The sequence below is a fragment of the Bombus terrestris genome, chromosome 12, assembly GCF_910591885.1.
Source record: "Bombus terrestris chromosome 12, iyBomTerr1.2, whole genome shotgun sequence".
NCBI classification, from domain to species: Eukaryota; Metazoa; Arthropoda; class Insecta; order Hymenoptera; family Apidae; genus Bombus; species Bombus terrestris.
In genome coordinates this window covers 11,932,078-11,946,397 of record NC_063280.1, presented here as the reverse complement: position 1 = coordinate 11,946,397, position 14,320 = coordinate 11,932,078, and the positions used below count along the sequence as shown (strand labels likewise).

The 14,320-nt window shown below is 37.5% G+C and overlaps 1 protein-coding gene across 1 annotated transcript in view; it reads left to right on the top strand.

Annotated features, from left to right (window-relative positions):
- The first annotated feature begins 171 nt into the window (after nt 1-171).
- Nucleotides 172-14,320, top strand: part of LOC100646599 (inhibitory POU protein) — a 75,774-nt gene continuing 61,625 nt past the window's right edge. The window contains exons 1-4 of the mRNA XM_048410978.1: nt 172-259; nt 3,955-12,215; nt 12,425-13,596; nt 14,059-14,282. The gene's annotated coding sequence lies outside the window, so the exon portion shown is untranslated. The remainder of the gene's footprint in view (nt 260-3,954; nt 12,216-12,424; nt 13,597-14,058; nt 14,283-14,320) is intronic.

Sequence of the window (14,320 nt, the reverse complement as noted above, 5' to 3'; positions counted from 1 at the left end):
TCCGCATCGTTACAATTCCTTCGATTATCTATTTCTTATAAAAATATATACTTATTTTTGAATTATTAAGATGTATACCTGAAGTAATTCCTTGTCGTAGACACATAAGCTCGATCGTCATTGAATGTAATTTTACTAACTGGCTCTACGTATCTTATTTTTCCATGCTGTCGTAAGATATTCTTTAATAGAATATGCGTGATCTTACACATACCATCCTGCAGAAACACAGTACGAATATTACAAACAATTAATCAAGGTAGGAGTTTTTTTCCAAGCAGAGGTCAATAACTTATCACAATTTTGTTGAAATATCTATACATTTTACAAAAATGATCGTGTACGAATTCTATTCGTAATTTACGTGACATTATTATTCACGATATATGTATAGCGTAATCTCTTACTTGCACGAAATATCGATTACTATCACCTATCATAATTTTCAATCGATTTAAAAAACCTGATGCTCCGTTCAGCATAACGAAAAACCAAAGTGCTGAGACGTTGTTGAGGTCTCTTACAGCTGTGAAAAATTATATACTGTTTATTCATTTTCTGTTCAATTTGAATTTTCTTAGAAATCTTAGATATCTTTCTTCGCAATTACTACGTTACTTGTTATTTTTCATCTTGAAATTTACAAATTACGGATATTATTAGATTTTACTATTATTTAGTTATTACGTTTCGGTAATAAATTCGTTCGTCCTTCACGACTGTCTTTACATTTCGAAGAATGTAAAAATACGCGTATTTGAATATTTTGGTGAAAGATATACGTATATTAATAAATAAATAGGGTAAGTAAATTATTTCTTGGTTACAGGTAGACTTTATATTATAATAACACTTGATATGCTCTTTTAAGAAAGGACGAATAAACTTGCTACTCTGCCTACTATACCTACATATATACCTACATACATACATATGTAAAGGTATATATTTATATGTTTTATAAAAAGAAGAAATAAAATTGTTTAGTAATTTTTGCTAAAAGTTTGAAAGAAATGTACCGCATGTGCTGCAAATATATGCTCGACATAGTGATCGTGCATACGGGAAATAAACGATTTTACGTAGTAGTTGTTCAACACTTGTCTCGGCAAGATACTTAGCTTCTTCTTCGTTGCCCGTATAATTACTAAATTTTGAGTTTAATACGCCTTCTTCGATCTAAGTGAAAAATAAATATTTTCGCATGATATATCGAAACTATAGTAAAGTGAAATATTTTAATTAATTTTATCGCTCGTGATAAGATATCGAATATTTAAAGTTAAGTATAGTAGATATATCGATTTATGTTACCTTTCGAAAAAAATCGTGGACCTCGGCTCCATAAAATCTCGGTAAAATTTCAAACCATGTATCATTCGTGTACAGTACTTTTTTGTTCGTCCCGTTACGAGATGCCTGATCAATTTTTATATGTAACCTCTTCACTAGATCAGTCACATGTTTTTGCAAGGAATTGGCGTGATAAGTATTGCTAAAGCTTTTTTGTAAAATGCGCCCTCCTATTTCACCTAATTTTAGACAAGCTTAATAAATATATTTGCAACAAAGATGGCATTTTAAAAAGTTATCGTAGGAAGGATAATTTGTAAATTTTAATGTTTTCCATCCATGATAGCCTTTAAGAAGGGTTAATAATAAATACAACTTGCTGAAAATAATCATAGATATATCATATCGAAGATCTTTATATTTTCTGATTTCAAAAAATATTTACTATTTGCTTCGATGACTAATACATCTAACCCAGTTTCTTTCCTCAGAATGTTATATGCGCACGTAAGACCAGCTAAACCTGCTCCTATAATTATAACATCGTAATCGTTCTCATCCTCTCTAACAGACTCATCATCGGCAAAATCGGCAGCCATGTGTTTCCCGTTGCTATTTTAGTATTTATAGTTGTTTAAATGGAACCGGAGGGAAGAATTGCGGTAATTTTTCCCATTTTATCTGAAGTTGACTGCTTAAACGCTTAAAAGAGCACCTGTATCGTAATAATAAAGAAGAAGCGTCTCGTGAGTTTAATTCAATTGCTGGCTTCGTTTATAGCTCGAAACAGTCTATAATACATATATCTGATTCTCTATTCTGATATCTTTGATTTCAAAATCAGAGTTCTATTTTCTATTACGAGATCGTTGCAGTTCAGTTAATAACGATACTAATATCACAGTTAAAGCGATCATTACCGACTACTAACCATTAATTGCAAGTAGCGATTTAGTCGCGTTAAAGAATGTATTTCGCTCTTAGTTGAAATCAATGAAAACCACGAACCTTGTTACGACGATATTTTTTATACGAAACGAAACGAATCAATCTGCCTGCTGAAAATTTATTTTCCTTATATATTAACGCTAGACTATTTTATGTAAAATGTTTCTTTCTGTTGATACAGCGACGCTACCGACTAGAACGAGAAAATCTACAAAGACGTACGTATCGTGCTTTTCTCCTTTCAATTGTTTTCAAAAGTCTACTACGATACTATCGACTATCACCGATGAGATGTAGGTAATGGATAACGGATTTCTCTCTATCCTGACTGTTACCTGACAATTTCATCGCGCTAGCAAAATGACGCGAACTTTCACGTACAAATTCCAATACGCAACAGCTCAAAAATAACGGTCACCGTCGTCTCGAAGCAGTCAGTCCCTTGATAATTCAAGCAACTTTTAACTGCAACCTTTATAACTCCCGCGATGGCCACCTCCTTTCCCACCCCCTGTATTCCCCTTCCTTCCGGTTCGTCCTAGAAGCGTTACTTTCTTCCACCCCCTTTACGACTGGTCTACTCTCTCTTTACGGAGCTGTACATCTTAAATAATTGATCCTAACGTAGTTGCCAGTGTTTTTATAACTGTTTTACCGCCGGCTGTTGCCGCTGTGATATACATTATTTAGCCGTCGGTTTTTAAACTTAAGTCCCTGGGCATGGAGGTGTGAAAACACCCAAACAACTATCGGGGATGCGCGTGTGCCTCTTTGATAAAAGTATACGATTCCGAGCTTCGTTAATCCCCTTCTTGGGTGGACGCGTCGTAAACGTTGCACGGCTTTCTTTCAATTCAGACCAACAATTAGATTTCCTATTCCTATTTCATTTCTCGTTTCTTTTAGGGTCAAGTTCTCCAGCTTCTGTTTCATATCCGTTTACCACTTTGTGCTTTACATATTGTACAGTTTTCTTCTTAATCCGTTAATCAGGTCATTCCTTAACTACAGACTTTCATAATCATGGATAATAGTTAATAGTTAACAAAGGCAAATTAATTTTAGTCCGCTTTATTATTTACTATATTTATCTGGTATCAATCTAGACATTCAAACTGTATTTTACCAATTCTAATTTCTGAAAATATGAATATAAATGTTGTTTGTTTGCAACAAAAATGAAACTTTGCGATAAAAGATGTAAGATATATATGTAGGTATAAATCACCGTTGGTATTAACATCGCAAATCTTTCTATCAATTTAGAGGACCTTTCTTAACCAAATTTATAATTTAGAGATTAAGGAATCCGAGGATAAAGAGCTTATCAAGAATTTGATAATATTCTCTGCAAGGTTCGACAGTTACAAACATCGATTTTATTATTGTTTACTGGTTTTTAAAAATCAGTTTAATCGTCTCGTGATATTCTATTACACGTAGCTATGATAACGACGAAGAATAAAATCGTTTGCAATTCGAATTGTTCGTAATTTTTTAATTATGAACGACGTTGTGAAAAATTAGCAAATATTCGGATACTTTTCCACGAATTCAATACTTTCAACAAGTATTTGTTTCGCAATAAACAACGAGCAAGTATCTTTCGTCAAAATCATTCTACAATTTCATAATTTCCATGATTCTTTCACCGTGTTCTTTTCTCTGTTTCTCGATACTTTTTATTCACAGGATTACTTGTTTTTTTTTTAGAGAAACCCAGAAGAGGCTGCGTTGGAGAGAGCAGCTTCGCCAGGGGATGCAGCTAGTTGGTCGCGAGCACCGCCACTTCCGGCAAGAATGAACTTTCCGAATGCTGAATGCAACGTCGTTCTCTTCTGGAAAGCACTTTGACAGAGCCCCACGGGTACATTACTAGGATTGCCGCCACCAATTGAACTCCCCCGACTCGCCGTTCATGGTTCAGCCCGGGCCTCAGCTCCCTTATGTCTGCAAACAGAGCCGCCCGAGGCGACACCGCCGTTCAGTCAATCGCTCGATTCAGAAACGATGAAGCAACTTGCAGATTCTCCATTGTTGACGGTATTTGACTTAGCCGCGCGTTGCGTTGGTTCGTTGGCTGAGCGCTGATCTGCATAATAGCCATTAAACCCGAAAGGATTCGAACTCGCACGGCAACGCGACGGGATAAGTTTTCGAGCCAGAGTCAAGCAGCCTGATTAAGTCTCCTCGCGCGAAACTTGGGCACGCTCGTTGTTACTTAGCTACTAGGGAGAGAAATTGATTAGATATTTTAGCGGAACTTTGGTCGAAACTTTCTTTGACCAAAATCGTGTTTTTTTCGGCTGATCGTGAGTTAGCGACAACCGCCGGATTCGTTGTTACATTCGTCTGTTCGGTTTGCCGGAGAATAATCGATTTCCGAAAGTTTGCTTCTCTCTGGTCCTCTACTGCTCTTTCTATTTACTGCTCTGTCTTTTTATTTTATATTGGGAAATATTTTTCTCCCTTTATCGTATAATACGCGTACGAAGGAAAAATCATAGGTGGCAGAAAGAACGAACGATCTCGTATGATACGAATTGCCGACGAGTTCGTGTAAAAGAAATTCTATTATACCGGAAGGGGCTGGAGGCCGAGGTTACTGTGAGAAGTTCTCGTCAGGTACCGCTTGCAGCCGAATATATGGCCGAAAAGAGGTTACAGATTGCGTATTACCGAAATCCACTTTTCGAGACGGCGAGCTCGATTTCCGGTGGAAGGTGGTTGCCAACGCACATGGTTGCTCATAGTCTCGCTTTATACGACCGAAATTCCGACTAAGATGCAAGAGGACACAGAGGGCAGCGAGATGGAAGAAGCAAAGTAGCGGCGGAGAGGGCGGGCGGTACACAGGAGGAAGGGAGGAATTCGTAATATAGAGGGCCGCTCTACGACCCCGTTGGGAGGAATTCCGGGGTACGTTTTAAATTGCTGCATCCCCAACCTCCTTGTTTATGTATGCTACCGTGTTTCTTATTCTTGTGCGGCAGCGAAGGAGAGAGCGCGCGCCGCCCTAACTTTATGTGCACAGTGCCGGCATAAGTATGCAATCTATGCGTTGGTGTGACCGTATCCCTGTCTGCGTGATCGTACACGCGAAAGCGCGAGGTCTATGTATTCCACGAAGGGAAAGGATGTATGAGTGAGCGGCGCGTACACGCGATCGCGCACCCTTTACACCAGTTTCTATGTGGCCGCGTGTATGTGTCTGTATTGTACGGTGAAACGTGGTCCTACGTTTCCTCGCACTCGCACCGTGCCGCTGCTACAGCCTCTCCCCACGATCCGGCCGCCGTTTTCTCCCGTGAATTCTTTTCGCCTTCCGAACCAGCTCCACGCTCTTTCCTTTCCTCCTTATTCCCCAACTTCAGACCCGACTTCAGAGCTACCCCTCCTGCTATCTACGGTTGAGTTGCGTCGGTTGCCTTTACCATGTATCTATCTTTCTTTCTCTCTCTCTCTCTTTCTCTATCGCCAACCCTCTTCCGTTCCATTCCTACCTTCCGGCCTCAATTGCTGTAATCTATGGCCTATACTGGTGGATTTAACCGTGGAATTGAGCCACGGTGATTTGTACGGTTTATTAATATTGCATCGGTGTCGGGGATGGAACTTGGCCATGGGTTTTCATAGATTTTCAACGACGACCGGATGATTATATGCACGTGAACGGATTGGGATATCGAGTGGTCGCGATGCACGGTTCCACCATGTAAACCAATTTTCTGACCGTGCAATTGCGGACTCGTTTCGGCGAATGTTCTTCTATCCTGCAGCGTCGGTGAAAGCTACGGAATATTTATAAGGTTTGATAGATGTACTTACAGCAATTTTTTAAACTTTTTTTTTTATCCTCTGAAAAACACGTTAAATACGTTACATTTCGGAGAATCCGACGTTACCACTTACACCGTAAACAATTGTATTTCGTTTGATCGGGGTTTTGCAAAAATTGCGTTACTACGTTTTATCGTATAGTTTCTCATAAATATCGGTAGAATCATAATCGTGATTCGTAGCAAGTGGCGGAAAAACAATAACTGATAGAACGTATCAATCCGTAGCATCGAGTAAATATTTATCAACGTTCTATAGATTGCACTCTCTTGGGTTTAGGCTCACTCGTTATTTCGCTCGTGCTTCGTGTTATAGGAAATAGATTATTGTGCTGTGGTTTCATTGGCAGGAAATCACGCTTGAAGCCAATACGATCCTGACGTGCATCACTATGACAGTGATAATACAATGAATATTATCATAATTTTGTGATATCAGCTCTCTTCACTTTGCTGGAGTTTGACAGCAAACGATCTTTCTTTGTACGAGTAATTAGAGATTGTATTGATGGAAGTAACAAATTTATAACCTACGATAATATTACAACATATTTTGTGTAAAGAATAGATACACACGTTTTCTCGTTGAATGTACTTTTTTATTTTTTTACTTTTCCTCTATAAAATTCACGAAAAATGGAACAGAGAACGGGGAATGACGCAATGATAAATACGATTCATCTTATGTGAACAAATATTTGATATTTAATAGAATCTCAAGTAACACGTATAGAATATTCTTCTTTGCCAAATTTACACTCCGTCAAAGTTATTAGTAGGGAATTTTAATATATAACGTTGACGTACTTACCTGTGTTCACACGTACGCGTAACTTTTTAATTTTTACACGCGCGTACATTTTATTTATGATGTTTACTATATGAACGAACAAATAAGCCAAAAGATTATCAACAACAAATTTTATTTGTTGTGACACTGTACGAAAAACTATTCTTTATAAAATGTTGAAAGACTGATTTCGAATAAATTTGAAGGTAAAGTGCGTTAAAATGTGTGCGTGTATCGAAAGTTTCATCTTTAAAAACTAACTTTTAAAATCCGATTCTAACAGAGACAAAGTCTTCCGATGGACAAATCTTAGGACTTTAATAAGTTTTAAACTTATGAACAGCTGCGACGAAACTTGGCAAGAATATCGGTCCATTAAAGTGCATAATGGTGCACTTTCACGGGTGATTATTTGTTCCTAAAGGAATATGTATACCGAGGGTAAGAAGGTTAAAAAATTTTTTTTTCCATTTCTTCTTTTCTATAACTCGATGAAAAATATTTTAGAAATACAAAAATATTCCTTTATTTTGGTACGACCGTCTTTATTCTCTCGAACAGTTTCTTTTAGAAACACTACAAGCAAAGTATTTTAAACGGATCATAAGGATATAAAAGCGGAGAACAAAAAATTATTCAATGAATTTTTGAACACGATTATTAACGCTTGATAATTTATGGTATTTCTAGGAAAACTAAGACCAAAATAACTGGAGATCGAAAATAGAAAGGAGAAGGAAATGTGCGAACGCGTACGATGAGAGGATACGTGGAGAAAGTACGAAAGAAAGATAATATTCGAATAAAACGATTACGATTGGAAAGTAATCGTAATATTCTTAATTCGTTATTTTCTTAAATGTAATTTCATTATTTTCTTTTCCAACGTAGTATTCTCGTTTTTGAGATATTTTTTTTCGCATATTATCAACAACGTTCGATCGGTCGATTCTTATTTTTCATTAATAACATTTAATAGAGGTATTCTCACTTTAACGTATATCTATGAAGTACATATATAATCATGATCGAGTTAATAGAAGAATCGACTCAATTAGGTCGTATCTACTTTTTAAGATAAATCTATCGAACGGGACAATTCTATCCAATAGGATGCTAATCATTTTACAGACACTTTACATCCTCTTTTTATTGGACGTGGTAAAGAGTTGAGATTTGCGCAGTGAATGTAATCTGCCGTTGACGAAAATGGCGCGGAACTCTTTACTCGAGTTTTTTATTCACGAGCAGGTGAATGAACGACGCTTGAATAAATGAGAAATCGAGTGAGCGAGAACGAGAGAGAATGCCGTGCGGCGCGGCGCGGCGCGGCTTGCGCGAAAGAGCCGTGGGTGGAAAAATGACAGTTGTGCGAGCTATCGTGAATCGTCAAGTTTAAATCGAAAACGGATGTACGTTGTCGTGGTAATAGAACATTGTATGGATTTTATTTCGAAACTTTTTCCTGGCTAACATTCGGATTTTATCCTTTTTTACTGCCCGACAAATCTGTCCTCGCCCATACCACTTAACACGCCAGTTACGCTTGTTTTCTATTTTTCATTTTTCCAGCTTTGCCAAACTTTTCCCGATTCCATCGTAAAAACTTTCAAACTCTGTGTCATTTTTGGCACATGATACTTTTAATGTATACGAAGGCTCATCGAAGTATCTATCTCGACGCTTATCGTTTGCGTAAAGAGCTTGTCTTGTGTATTGTATTTGTATCGTACGTATCGTATAAAGGATATTGAAATTTCGATAGTATCGCGAAGGTGTGTTTAAGCCAAACGAGCAAGAATATAGAGCGCGAGAGCAAGAGAATTTGCTCGTGCTGGTTTATTGACAGCGACGGTGAACTCATTTCTTCGGGATAAAATAAACGCGAACAAACGATTCGCCGAATATTTCGCCGAATAGGCTTTTGTGAGCTATTGTACATGTATCGATACATTTGCCAACTCTTTAATCAGCCGTGCTGACGAGTAATCGTAATTGATTAAAAATATGATAGAAAGTATCGTTGAGTGGCAAGGAAAGGGTTGGCGATAATCTGATTGTTAGTTAGCAGTCAGGTTGTATCGATAGTCTCGATTAGGCTGGCAAATTCTAGTGAAAATCAAGTATGCGAACATACTGGCAGGCATTTCGTATATTGTGCGGAACCGGTACTTGTGCGTTCATATTTCCGTCATACACTTATTCCTTCAAATATTCAAGCACCGACGAGCATCATGCAGAGAATTTTGAAACAGCCCCAGTGTTTTTGTTATAGGTACTTTTCTTTCTTTGGAATTGCATGCATGAATTCATAAGGACTAGTACAGCAATTTTATGCCAGGTAACACGAATTCGGTGATATTATCCCTATTTTTAGGATGAAACTGTAACACGAAAAACAATAAAAACAAATTATTACGCAAACAGAATTAATAATGCAATTAAGAATAATATACAGCGATATTTATACGTAAATAAAGAATAATATGTCAACTACGATCTATTTAATGAAATACAATTAAAAGATTATTATGTGATTACGATGTATGTGCTTATTATCCAAACAATGTATATAATGAAATGTAATGGATAATATCTCACAATCGAAAAATATTTTACGTTGAAACTAAGCACCGTTTTAACCGCTTAATGAAATTAAGCAAGTTGTTCGTTATCTTTGAAACGTAAAAGATGATCGTTTCTATGGTTATTCTATCTGCATAATGAAATTACTTATAATCAAGCGGGGAAAATAAATGGATCTTGCTCGGCTCGAAATTAATTAGTTATTGGAGAAAAGCGGTAATTACACATCTATTTTCGTATTAAAGCACGATCTAAACTGGATGCGACATAGCTAAAATTTTATCTGAAGAGTTGGGTGCAAAATAATTCTCGTTTTCATCAGTTATTTAGTATTTTTCACATATAAATAGTAAGAAGCAAAATATACATAGTAAATCATTCATTTCTTTTAATTTGGGAAGAGTGTAGTGATTGAAAAAATATGAAGACTTAATTATTTAAAATACCAGGCTTTTATCTCACTTATTTTTAAATACTCTCATCTTTATCTCTTACCTTTTTCCCCGTGATCTTCATATTCTATTATATTTTAAAAGTTATGCGCGCTCTATACTTTTAAATATCAATTCGGTGAAGCCTATAAATCCAATCTGCAAAGAACGTTTAGACGGAATAGGAATACGATATCCCCAAAATCGATTCTTTTTTCTATTTTTCCGTTTTTTAATTGAACGCCTTTATGGAAACGCGAAACGTCGTTTGACAGCGATAGATTGCCACAGAAAATAAGACAGTCGCACGTATGTACTTATATAAGTAGCTCTCGAAATTTCAACCCTTGTCCGCTATACCGACATGCTATATCATTGCGCCGAGTCGTTAAATATACCTATTACGTTGATTAGAAAAATGATATGTTTGATCGCGTAATTCCAGGTTAACTTTCATTTACCCCATTTTTGAATAACTGCACCTAGTAACGTAATTATTACTTTTGACCAAATGGGGCTACGACTGCAGCTTGCAGTCGACAACCGGTATGATTATATATCAATGTACGTGTATTCGATCCATTTCCTTTTGCTAGAAAATGCGTCATATTTTCACGACCATCTCGTACCATTCCTGTCGCTTCTTTTTGACGTGTAGCTCGTAGGGAACATTTAAAACGATACATACAGTCATACGGAATACATAAGTACACGCATAGAATCGTGTTTATACATACAGAGTGTTCCGTTGTACTATACATATGTGGGAACAGCCGGGAGGATTCGGTATAATGAAATAAGGAGAAAGGTTCGTATAAATAGATATATGCCCGATATCAGCTTGTTTTCGAGTAACGGCTTATTTTGCGTCGTTAGACGTTTCCTGATAGATCAACAATTTCCTGGCAAATTTCTGGCCAACTCTCTATCTCCGAACCCGAATTCATTCGATTATTGCTAGTTGTGACACTTGAAATCTCGCATTACGGTAGAACATTTTGTATAGGGAATCAGTACTGAATGCAGAATTTAGTACAAATAATCTTTCACAATGATAGCGACATTTAACCTTTTAACGTTTAAAAATATACGCAGATCTTCCTATTAAAGTTTGACTTTACTTAAATTATCCTTGATTGCATTACCGTTTTAACCAAACAAAGCCAATCGTTCCTTCCAGAAAGCACTTTGCTTTTTCGGAAAATTCGATTCACGTCGAGTAAATAGGAGAAAGAACACCAAGCGGCAAACCATTTCGCCCACGGATCACGACGAGAACGATGCGCCGTAAAGCATCAAATTCGTGACTCGCGGAGATCGTTTCGCCTGTAAGAAACCTGGGAGAGGTCGACGTTTTCGATCGTAGCGACTATCTCTCCCGCCTCTCTCCTTTTTCTTCCCCAACACTTTTTCACAGAACTGTAAAATCTCGAGAATTCTGGTTATGTCAGCGTTCCTCCTTAAGTCCCTTCCGAGGAACGCATTTGCACCGGCGAAAGGGGAATAGCCGATTGTCGTGGCGGATCATTGGTATCCGTCGCGTCCTTCCTTTCGCCTTTTGCCAACCGGTGCAATGGAAGCAGCCTAAGCATCAGCAAGGAGAACCGGCAGAGATCGAGACGCGGCAGTAAACCTACTAGGCGTAGGTTTTGATGGCAGGCAGCGGTGGCGAGCTAGTGGTGACCCGTGGACGCGGGGTTCGCGGAGGGATCTGGTCGGAGGGAAGGTTTGGATACCTTGTCGAGGATAGGCTGCCGGTGCAAGTAGGTTTAATATTTGATACCGCGGGCTGGTCATCCTGCCGAGGCGATAACACAGGCCCCGCGGGAACCTTCCGCCCAACATCCCTCGGAAAACGACTACCGCCAAACTCGCAACCACCCCTTCTCTCACTCCTGTCCGCCGCCTCCTTCTCCTTCTCACCCTCCCCCCTTGGTTCGTCCCATACTCGCTTCCTCTTCCATCGTACGCGATTCCATCTCGCGTAGATACCTGTACCGCAGTCCTGTCCGTTCTGTCTTTCCTTCGTTCACCAGTTTGGTGTCTAGTCGCAACTAAGTGCAACCATATCGCGTCGCCAGGCTTCCTACCGCCTATTACCGCTTCCCCTTTTTCAACGAGATGAACGATTGGCCCCGATAAATATACTCGTTTTGAAACGTTTCTTCGTTGCTTTTTTTGGCCATGTATGCGACAAACACGTACATAGATACGTTGTTGTATTCGAGATGTTTCGTCGTACTTTTGGGATCGAACGTGTCGCGATCGTTTCCTTTGTTGCTTATTTCTTTTTCCTTTCGGACGCGCAAGATCGTTCTGATTCGTTCGGTAAGTATTCACATTCCGTTTATTGCTAATCGTCGTGAGAAAAGATTTAAACGGGTAGCGGCCTTATATAGAGAAAGAAAAGTATAAAAAGTCGTGGCACGATTAGTACGAAAGTGAGTAAGCGAGTGAAGCAAAGGAACGAGCGTTTGACAAATATTTCGTACCTATATCTTGTTGTTTGTAAATTCAAACGATAAGAAAATTTCCAGAGTCGACCGACGGATGTAAAGGAATGGCAAAATCAACTTCTCTGTTGGTCAGTTGGATTGAAATCCAAGAGTCAAGAATAGCGCGAAACGGCTTTATTCGTTTATTGGATCGACGAAAGTCCTGTAGCCCTGTTGCCCTGCAGCCTTGTGGGAGTAACAGAGGGGATCTGGGTTACGAAGGGTCCATGACACTTTAAAAATTCATTATGAAATAGCTCACACAAATCTGCACTTACTACGAAGACACAACCGATCAAATAGCAGCACAAATACTCTCGATTGTTTCGGACTTTCAAATATACATCACATACAATCATTGTTCATTATTAATCACGTTGTACAAGCTCCAAATTTCAAGGTTGGAAACGGCAGACTGTAAGAAAATTGCCTCGATGAATTACGTAAATCTTCATATTTATAGATGCTACAGAATTATCGAGCTATAGATACGATCTCTTTTTATGTATTTTTAAAAAGTGTGTTTTAAGAACAAACAGTGACATTTAAAAAAATATATATAAGCAACTTTGCTTAGGATCGTGATTATCGTGACTATACTCGTACACGTTATACCATCTAATTTTCTACGAAACAAAAAAATAAACGCAGTTACGTTTAATTTATAGGATATCATCGATTGCTATGTTATAGTTAAATACGCAAGAAAAGTCGTAAGGAAGATTTCATATCTGCCATAAATATTTGTTTGATACATTAATTTTTATAAAACAATTTGCATATTTTTCATTTCAATTTAATTCGTTTGACAGAACGTAAGAATTTAGAACGTAGATAATATTTAGGAACGCGTGTTATGGAACCTGTTGTGTAACAATCTTTTAAGCGACTGTATTATTCAAATTATTTAAGGAGTTCTTAAAACAATGTAGAAATATGTACAGTATATCTTCAACAGTAGCCTTAGTCACTAGTAAAAGATAAATATTTAAAAAGAGCGTATCGTCACCGTGGCCTGTAAATAATATTTAAATAACATTGTTTACGTGTTGTATAAGAGGTTGCTTTAAATAATCATGACTTAAAACGGCATAGGTTAAGCCATGATCGAATACAAACAAAGACAAATCGATTATTCTTTCGAATAATGCATACGGCGGCTTTTGTTTTAACGTAACTGCACTAAGAAGAAAGCGAAGACTGTTCCAGTTGAGGTATTGTATTTAGTCATTTTCTGTGTTAAAATGGCGATGTTTCGATATCAAACTTAATACAAATGGTTCACAGTGCTTAATAATGTATCGTTCGTTGATCGCAATTGTTCATTCTTTGTAAAATGGGACGAAAGAAACTTACGTCACTGCGTAAAACATCTGTAAGACAATTATAAAGTAGGACAACTTTTCATCTCTTACCTTTTGTATTTAAAGTTATTAATTAATCCAATCAAATCAATTTAATCTAATCTAATTTGATCTTTCGATAATTATTATTAAATAGTAAAATCTAAAATCTTTGAATCGTTATTATTTCGTTTCAACAGTTAATACCCTTTATGCGTACGTTAGCTGTACGTAATTGCGTAGAAAACCGACATATACGTCACTGTGTTCAAGATTTTTCGATAAATTATTCCCAACGATTAGAACGATAAAATAAAATGTAATTTTATTTAGTTTTAGATCTGCAAAGGTACATCGAGTAGCCAATATCGTCGCATAAAAATACGAAAAAATACGAAGAGATAGCAGAGTCTATGAAATCTCTAATACCGTCATTAGCAAAAACGAAGTGAAATCGTTTGAAAATCTGTTCGACACGACGAATCGATAAACAACGATCTTAAACTCTGTTTTACGGAATCGCGTGGATAAAATCGTTCAAAGTGTTCAAGATACAGGTAATCCGTGGAAGAATATCGACACAAAACTATGGTTC